Below are 9,455 nucleotides of genomic sequence, written 5' to 3'. Positions count from 1 at the left end.
TACATAGACCGCCATCCAACCGCATCTATGCCTAAAAAGTCCACCTTCGAGGTTATCATCCGAACCCCTCCGGTATTAAGTTGCTAACAACGGACAATTGCATTAAGTATGGTGCGTAATGTAATCAATAACTACATCCTCGAACATAGCATCAATGTTTTATCCCTAGTGGCAACAAGCACAACACAACCTTAGAACTTTCTCGTCACTCGTCCCGGGTGTCAATGCGGGCATGAACCCACTATCGAGCATAAGTACTCCCTCTTGGAGTTAAAAGTAAAAACTTGGCCAGAGCCTCTACTAGAAACGGAGAGCATGCAAGATCATAAACAACACATGTATAATAACTTGATAATTAACATGACATAGCTCTATCCATCGGATCCCGACAAACACAACATATAGAATTACAGATAGATGATCTTGATCATGTTAGGCAGCTCACAAGATCCGACAATGATAGCACAATGAGGAGAAGACAACCATCTAGCTACTGCTATGGACCCATAGTCCAGGGGTAGACTACTCACTCATCACTCCGGAGGCGACCATGGCGGTGTAGAGTCCTCCGGGAGATGAATCCCCTCTCCGGCAGGGTGCCGGAGGCGATCTCCTGGATCCCCCGAGATGGGAACGGCGGCGACGGCGTCTCAGTAAGGTTTTCCGTATCGTGACTCTCGGTACTGGGGGTTTCGTCACGGAGGCTATTTTTGGAACACAGTTCTTGCACTATTGTCTGGCTTCTTATTGTACTTCTTCTAAGTATTTTTGATGTTCTAGTCCATCACATAACGATTCTCAGGTGAATCATATATGATTAACAACTCTACTCTGTAAGTAGACATGATTTATTTCTATTTCTCTTCCTTACCTCCCATGATTGACTCATCATGGTCTATACTACCTCATATGATTCATAGTTATCACTTACTATCAATTGTTTCACATGTCTAGATAATTTTACTTACTCATTACTTATCTTGGTCTACATCTTCTATTAGGATATCTTAATTACCTTCATCTTTTGACATAACTCCTATTACGAGTTCCGGATAACTCTTACTTAATCATAACATATGTTGGTACACATCTTCCAATAGGATAGCTTCCTTATGGTTGTATCCTCTCTTTGGACTACCATGTATTGTATACCAATTGTGATCTACTCATCTATGGTTTGAAGAACTTAATTGTGTACTACATGTTTGGGATTAGCCGACTAACTTTACTTTATCCTCGGTAAGTTAGGTAAGAAATGTTGACTCAAGTGTGTCAGGATTATTCTCAAGTGAATATCCATCTCAAGTCATAAGAATTATTTGGTTTACCTAGGACAACTTCCTATAGACACTACCAATCCTATAGGTCTCCTTTAAAGGGTTTTAATTCTAGGGTCAAAGCATTTGCTCTGATACCAACTGTGGTGACCCAGCATACCACTGCATGGTGTAGTATGCAAGTCTGATACAACACCAATGAAACACCGTTCCACTAGTATTATATCGCTCGAGTGGTACAACGAAACATATGCGGGTCCAAGGCATGTCTATAGAATTACAACTCTGACTCTATTACATAAGATCAGCATAGCCTTCTACTTTACAATGAGGTAAATCTGCAAATAAACTCCAAAAGAACGACTCGTAGTCTAATCCTATCACGAACTCTACTTGTAGAGTATTTACCTAGCTATAGAGGCTAAGAATAGATTCTAGCTAAATAGGAGCTAGGTTTAGGAAGCTAGTTCCCTTCTATGGCTAAACTAGGTTCTCTCCTTGTTGGATGTGGTATCTGACTCCTCTGACAGGGTCTTGTCTCTTGAAGTAGTTGTTGACTCCTCGGCCTTCGAGTTGCACTGTGGATCCTCCTTCGATGCCTCCATATCTAAGCAGGGGATTTAAGAGTGGGATGAGTACGAGCGTACTCAACAAGTTCATTATAGGAAAGAGGTGTTTAATGCACTAGCTACGGCATTAGACCAGAAAGTCTAATACCAATGCAAGTTTTAATAACCATTTCTTCAAAAGGTTGCTTTTATTCGGAAGAACTATGTCCGTCAGCCTTCACCGGTTTACTAGAACTTCATGGAGCTCCTTTCCGGCCGCGTTCGCAGCTTCCATATCCCGGAACGAGGAGTGACGAGTCACGGTTCTTTACACTCTGCGAGAGGTGTGTTGCTTTACCCATAAGAGATCTTAACCTTGGTGCCAACCGAGTCATGTTCTCGTCCACACTTCCTTTGGTGTGAGGCCCGGTATAAGGTCATAGCCAATCATATTCCTCCGCTGCCTCATACACCCACCCGTTGTTGCAAACTCCGACCCTGGGTCCTCGTCGGTCCACTTACACCCCTTAGGGACGGACCCCGACCACGACAACAGTTCAGGTCTCTACCATGAACTCCTTCGCCGGCAGTCGCAACCCATCATAGACCGCAATTACCGTGGGGACTTTATCGGGACCCCCACCCTACCACTTGTCCTCTCTTGGATCAAGGGTACCACTTGTCCTCTCTTGGATCAAGGGTCTACGGTAAAGCGCATCCGTTGATGTACAAGAGGTGGAAATACAATTGACTATTCCGTCCCACTCCAGCATCTTATGGTTAACACGGGTATTACGGCACAAGAATCATCGGCGACATTTGTTGTTTAATCCTAGATGGATATAAACCCTTGCAATGGAACCTCCACCATATCAACACAATCCATGGTTCCATTGCCCACCACATAGTCATATTCATAGTTATGAAAATAGTGGTTTTGGTTTTTTATGCAATAGTGATAATCATAGTACTTTGCAAGTAATTTGATAAAGATACTCAAATGACATGAGCAAGTGATGAACTTGCCTTTCTTGACTGCAAGATTATGCAGTCAAGGTCTTCGATACGCAATAACTCCAAATTCTGAAATAGCATCATCGTCCGGTAAGGACGATGTTTAAAAGATTGGCAAGGATGCAATAATGCATAAGTATGAGATGCAATCGCTCTAAGCGTGACCTAACCCCGATGATGTAGGATTAGTGAGTTGTAATGCTTGGTTTAGGTTGTGTTGCACTTTTAGATGGTTCACAAACAAGGTTCTTATTTAGGTTTGATTACTTGGTATTATAAATAATTAGTAGAATGTATAATAACAATCAACACACCAAAGGATAGTAGCTACATAACATGTAAATATTAGTTGTCAGTTTTAAGTTCTACATGACATGGTTGATGATTACTTCAAAGGAATAACTTTTGAAGAACATGATTCATGAAGAACAAGAACTACTACAAGTAGGAGCTATGGGTATCTAGGGTTTACTAAGATTCACTATTAGGTTCATTTAATTCCCTAATTAGGGACTAGTTGGTTGCTAAGTAGGATGGTTTCATATGAAGCAAATATGGGCAGGTTTATTACCATGGTTGATCATAGGGATCATATCAAAGAATGGTTATCAAGGTGGTGTTATGAGTTAAACATTAGGATTTACTATGACTTCTCATTTACTTCACTAAGTAATCAATAATGGTTTTCTAAACTAGGCGGTTTGTTATTTCCTAAATAGGATTTAGTTTAATAGGAGCATGTGATGTGAATTACTACACGAGGTTCTTCTAAGTCATGATGGTTAAGGTTGATTCTAATGATTTTACTAAGCTATGAGTTAAGTTGAGGACATGCAATTAACAAGTGAATTAGGGTTCATTATTATGTGCAATTGGGTCTTTCAAATAATATTAGAGGAACTTTACTTAGTTCGAGTTCATAAACATCTAAGGCTTACAAGATCTGGTGGAGCATTAGCACCATGATGTGCTACTAGTTGGTCATACATAGTTTATTAAAAGATGAAGACATGGAAGTAACAATTTAGTTGCATGTAATATTTGTAAACACCTAGCTGGATTTGAACATGCACTCCATTTATTTAGAAAAGATTCTAAAATAGTTGGTATGGTACAATTATTTCTTTTATTATTTTCTAAGATCTTACATACATTTTAAAATCTTGGAAAGATTGGATTAGAAACATACTATGATTACATATAACTTTAAAGAAAACAAATATTGAATCATAGATTAAAATATTGGTTAGTATTTTTTAAAGAATCTTATTTTTATTCCTTAAAATTAATTAGGAAATTATTTGTTTATGGTTGAAGCCTTAATAATTAAAGACTTAAGAATTAGTTCCTGAAATTATAGAAGAAAATCATTCTAGTGTTATTTGGTCTTTTAGCTATTTGTCGCTATTTTTACTTATGTTCAGGAAATGTAAGTAGGTAAATTTTAGAGTAAAAATCTTTAGGTGTGTAATTAAGCTAATGTGATTTCTTAAAAATTTAACATTCAATTTGAGACTTGATTAAGTTCTACAACATTTATAGAAATTTAAATACAACTTCTATATTAATGTATATAACGGTTTATATTTTAGGAACATATTCTTTTGTTCTAATGTGAATTATTTATAACTAGTCACACAAGTACTCTAGTAGATTAATTCTTTGGGCTGGATCTAGTTAGCTTAATAGCACAAATGTACTCACTAATATACTACGGAGTACTAGTTAAACTGTTTGGGCCACTAGCACATAGATACGTATTATTTACAATATATAATCTTGTTGCAATCGCTGGTTTCTCAGAGCTTTGCCGCTCCGCTAGGGTCGTGCGGTCTCTGCAAATGGGCCAGTGGCCTGTGGGCCTGTTGGGAACAGCTGTCCCGATCTCCTTTCTCGCCTTGGACGGTGCCGTCCATTCTAACCCTTCTTTTCTTCTCCCGGTCGATGCCTGGGTTTCTCTGGATCGGATCTCCTATGTTCTTCCCTTGGTGCCGGTGATTTCTAGAGGTCGTTTTTCCCTCGACGCCGGTGGCTCTTCTTTTCCTGATGGCGGTTGAAAGCCACAAAGCTCTCCTCTTCTAAACATTCCCCTCCCATGTAATTAGTCTTCACGGATATGCCGGCGCAGATCTCCTCGCCGGATTACCAGTCCAGTTCCAAGCGGCGACAAGATTGACCGAACGGCGGCCGCGGTGGTCTCGCTGGAGCTGGGGGGTGGGGGGGGGGCTATTTTCGGCGGGGCGAGGCGCTGCCCATGACGTTTTGGTCGGCCGCAATGGCGAGCTTCCAGCGAAGGCCGTGGGGCAGATGAGTTCCTGATGATGAGGTGTGGAGACTGATTTCGAGATGCGGCGGCCAGATACGGCCATGAGGAGCCCTTTCCTGAACGCGTGGAGCGGCCGCTTCCGAGTTCGTCGGTCGGCAGTGGCTGAACAACCGCCCTACACCCTCTACTTCCATATGCTCTCTGCTCTCCTGTACGCATCTATCTGATTGTATGCAGTGTTTGAGGAACAGGAACGGCAGCCTGATCATGAGCAGAATAACAAGGTAAAAATCTGAGTTCTCTTACTTGCCTTCCTTCCTGTGAATTTCGTTATCTAAAGGCCATTAGGAATAATGCATCTCTGGTTAGCTGATCTTGATTAATTCTCAAAACTATATTGCAGGTGGTTGCTTCATGCCCGTGGATGATAGCTTGCACCTTTTTTGTGACAGTGTTGTCAGGACACTGAATTTTGCAAATAAGGATGGGATTTATCGTAGATATTGTACAGATAGGATATGAGAGGTTTCTTCTGAAATGCAGATTGAAAGCGGTAAAGTTTTCCATTGTTACAAGTTCCAGTTCTTTAACGAGCACCATCGTATTCATTACCTCTCTTTGCATTAGTTAGAATCGACCATTAGTAATTTTCATGTTAAATTTCCGTAAGCTACTAATCAGCCTTGTTATTAGATTTCTGAAACTTAAACACCATTTGTTATGTACATGCAAAAAAGCGGCGGCCCTGCCGGCATCGTCTCGGCGGAGCTGCTTCGAGAGGCAGCGGCGGTGGAGCCTGCGGTGGGTAGGGGTGCGGCGGCTGTCGGCGCCGGGCGGGCCCCTATCTGGGCCTGTCGGGCCATGCGGGCCGCAGCCACTATTGGAGCTAGGAGGTGGGGCGGGCGCGAGGAGAGCCTCTGCCTTGCGGAGGTGCAGGGGCGGGAGTGTGGTGGCCTCTGCGGGAAGGGGATGCAGGGTGGTGGCCCCTGGTTGGGGAGGCCCTCCTCCTTCGGCTGGCATGCTTCGGAGGCGGGCGAGGATGCCGGGGCGGGAGCCCCGGAGCAGCGGAAGTGGCTTTGGGCGCAGCCTGGCAGGGCATTTACCGCAGTGAGAGGTGCAGCGGTGGATCGTCTTGCGGTGGAGATCGGTGGTCGATGACATGGTCTTACTGCCTCCCGGTGGCTCCCCAAGCTTCGTGTTCGGGTCGAACTCCATGTGAAAGCCTTGCACCGACTCCGGTCTGTGCTGATGACGGTGGCACATTCGGGCGTTGTTTCCCTTGTTGTTGGCGTCGTTGTGGAGTTCCGATCCCACCCGACCCGAGTGGCTTCAAGTTCTCCGGGTGAAAACCTAAGCTCCATCGGGAGCGGGCGACAAACGCGTCATTACCTTGTTGGAGGCGTCGCCTCGGAGCTCTTGGCCTTTGCGGTGCGACGGGTTCTCGGCGGTGGGGCGCATGGCTATGTGGTCGAGGGCAGCGGACACCAGGGCAGCGGCCCTGGACGGTGGTGGCACTTCGAGGCGGCGGCCTCAATCTCCTTTGCGGCAGCGGCCCTATGGGGTGGGGTCGTGGGGCTGCGTGGGCGGCAAGGTCGTCGACCTGACTGGTTCATCTTCGGGCTATGCGAAGGTCGTCCTGGTTGCTACGTCGGGGCAGTGGCCCTGAAGGCAAGGTGCTTGGATGGCGACTTGGAGATCTGTGTGGACAGCGAGTTTGTCGACCCGGCTGGTTTGTCATCGGGCAATGCAAGGGCGGCAGCCCCGTTGGTGCCTGCGTTATGTGGATGACGGGACTCCTCGCTTGTGCGGTCTTTTGTCTCGGTTTCCTTATAAACCGGGCAATGTATGGTTTTTGGACCTGGTTTTTCTTATAAACTGGGTCATTCTGTGCATAGGATTCTTTCTATCTAATCGGACGGCAGATTCGACTGTCTTTTCCTAAAAGAAAGATGGATATATTTCACAAAGACATGGGATACTGATTAGCGACATGATCTTCTGCAATACTATTGATTAGCGACATCTCCTACCAACCAGTTTTGCACCTTGCCTCTGCTTTGGCGTCAATTCCATATGGCCGACCGTCATGGCCCGTCTTTCCACATCGCTTGCTGAACGTCCAGCGTCCTCTGGGTGTCTCGCCTTTCTTCCCGGCTGGCCAGTCCAGCACAGCCTCCTATCTTGCCGCCGGTCCCATTCCACTTTTTCTTTGAATCTGATTAAGTTTTTTCTTTGTTGTCACCAACATATCAAGTATCAGGTCCTTGCTATTATTTTAGCTATAACCACTATTCATAAGTGAAACTACATTGCTGATATATATGAGTAATCATAGTTAATAGTAGTTAATCATAGTTAATTATTTTGGTAAAAAGGTATTTCAACTTGCATCCATACAAACAAACATGTACGGAAAGTGTACAGTAGGTAAACTGAATGAAATAAAACTAAAACAAATCAGGTCAGTCAAGATAAGGAGTGAATAGTCCCAACAGTTCCACGCTCCCGGATAAAGGTAGTCTACATGTTTCGAATATGTTCTCAAAATATTTTGTTTTGTATCAATCATGCATCCAACCGATTGATGACAAGAGCATGCATTTCCCAAAAAGTTAGTGGTTATACCCTGAGTGAAGTAGTTATTTTACATAGAAACATCACTTGATATATTATCCACTGTTTCTGTTGGATTAAAATGTTATCAATTTATATGCAACCGAAATTCTCCCCATGCAAATTCTCTTTTATATTTATTTCTTTGAGTTTATTTTAATTCTTTCTCTGTTCACAATATGTGAGTGTTTTGAAGCGATTTGGTCGCAGGTACCATGTTGCAAGGAAAGGATATGCTGATGTGACAATGCATCAGTTCGACAGACAGGAGAGGTATACAAGTTCTGATGTTGTCGCGGAGGTGCAACGTGACATTAGAGCATACACACACACACATATATATATATATATATATAATAGTATAGATCCATCTTTTTTGATCTAAGTTTGCACATGACATTTCCTATGTAGGCTTACCTCATAGTTCATAGCATTAATTGTCATAGACATTTGTTAGAGCAACATCTATTACTATACCTTTATATGGCTTTCATTAGCTCTTACGCTGAATACATTTGTATCATATAATACTATTGCTCAACCTTGGGTCATATATAGAAATTATGAACTAGCTGACGAGCTAATATATTTGTGACTCATAAACATTAGAACAATTGGCTAGCTACATATCAGGGGCAACTTTGTTATAGGCATTTTCTTTGATAGTATAGCTGGTTAGTCTTTTATGTGTAATATGAAAAAAAAATCACACCTTGAAACTTTTGGTTACATGATTCTAATACATTGCATCAGATATACAAGTACTCAATACTCTAAAAAATTTATCACGCCAGATGTCTTAAGTTTCTCTGGATGGCATACTCCAGGCCTACTGTACTTTGACTTTACGATACTGCGTTATTTCTAGAAAGCCATCATTCAACAACCCATTGAGAAATAAATACTGGATAAAGTGACAAAACCTATAAATTACATGATTATGATGTATGCTTCACTTTTTGCTCACTAAGTTGATACAAGATACAAAATGAGTTTACTTGGATGTGCTAGGGATTGATTCAGGTGGCCACAATTCCAAATTAAATCATGCAATGTAGATGTTTCAAATGAAAGTTTCTGATTGATATTATTTTGTGGGAGTTTGATTTTCACATATGATCATTTATAGGTTCTCTTGGAAGCTCCAAATTGCTATCAACCTCAACATCTCTAAACAATTTCTCCGAGCCTTCAATCCAACAATCAAAAAGCCTGTGGGGCTAGCGAATGAAGTAGATACAAGTATACAACACTTCTGATCACTATTTCTTCTGGATCCACAACTCGCTCCAATAGTGTAATCAGTTACATCGCAAGCCCAATATCGAGCAATTTTAGTCATTTGCCACCGCATGATTTCTCTGATAGATATTTATTTTTCATAGTTCATTTTTATGTGTAATATTTCTTAGACTTAAACTAAAGGAGATGTCAGTAATGTTATTGTTTGCCTTCTCCATCATGTTACTCTTGGTGCCATATTCTTCCCCAAATACTCCCCATCTCCACATTCTTTTTCTTATAATTTGGCTCATATGTTTCCCTTTTATGTTATTATTTCTTATGTTTGATTTGTTTGGGAGGTTCCCAACTCATCATGTTATTAATCGAAGGAAACTTCTCCCCATGTTCAAACATTTTGTAGGAGGCATGCCTCTAGAGAATAATGTTTTATTATTTCACCCTTTTCATCAGCACCTATATTTGAGGTATATAACAGGCTATAAGAGTTATACA

At 42.1% G+C, this 9,455-nt stretch overlaps 1 long non-coding RNA gene across 1 annotated transcript; it reads left to right on the top strand.

Moving 5' to 3' along the window:
* Nucleotides 1-5,105: 5,105 nt before the first annotated feature.
* On the top strand, nt 5,106-9,120 carry LOC124667478. Its single transcript, XR_006991309.1, has 4 exons — nt 5,106-5,389; nt 5,509-5,658; nt 7,929-7,991; nt 8,848-9,120. It is a non-coding gene; the product is annotated as an uncharacterized LOC124667478 (long non-coding RNA).
* Nucleotides 9,121-9,455: the final 335 nt, after the last annotated feature.

Source organism: Lolium rigidum, chromosome 1, assembly GCF_022539505.1.
Source record: "Lolium rigidum isolate FL_2022 chromosome 1, APGP_CSIRO_Lrig_0.1, whole genome shotgun sequence".
NCBI classification, from domain to species: domain Eukaryota; kingdom Viridiplantae; phylum Streptophyta; class Magnoliopsida; order Poales; family Poaceae; genus Lolium; species Lolium rigidum.
The sequence above is the reverse complement of the archived record's forward strand: the minus strand, read 5'-3'. Positions and strand labels throughout refer to the sequence as shown.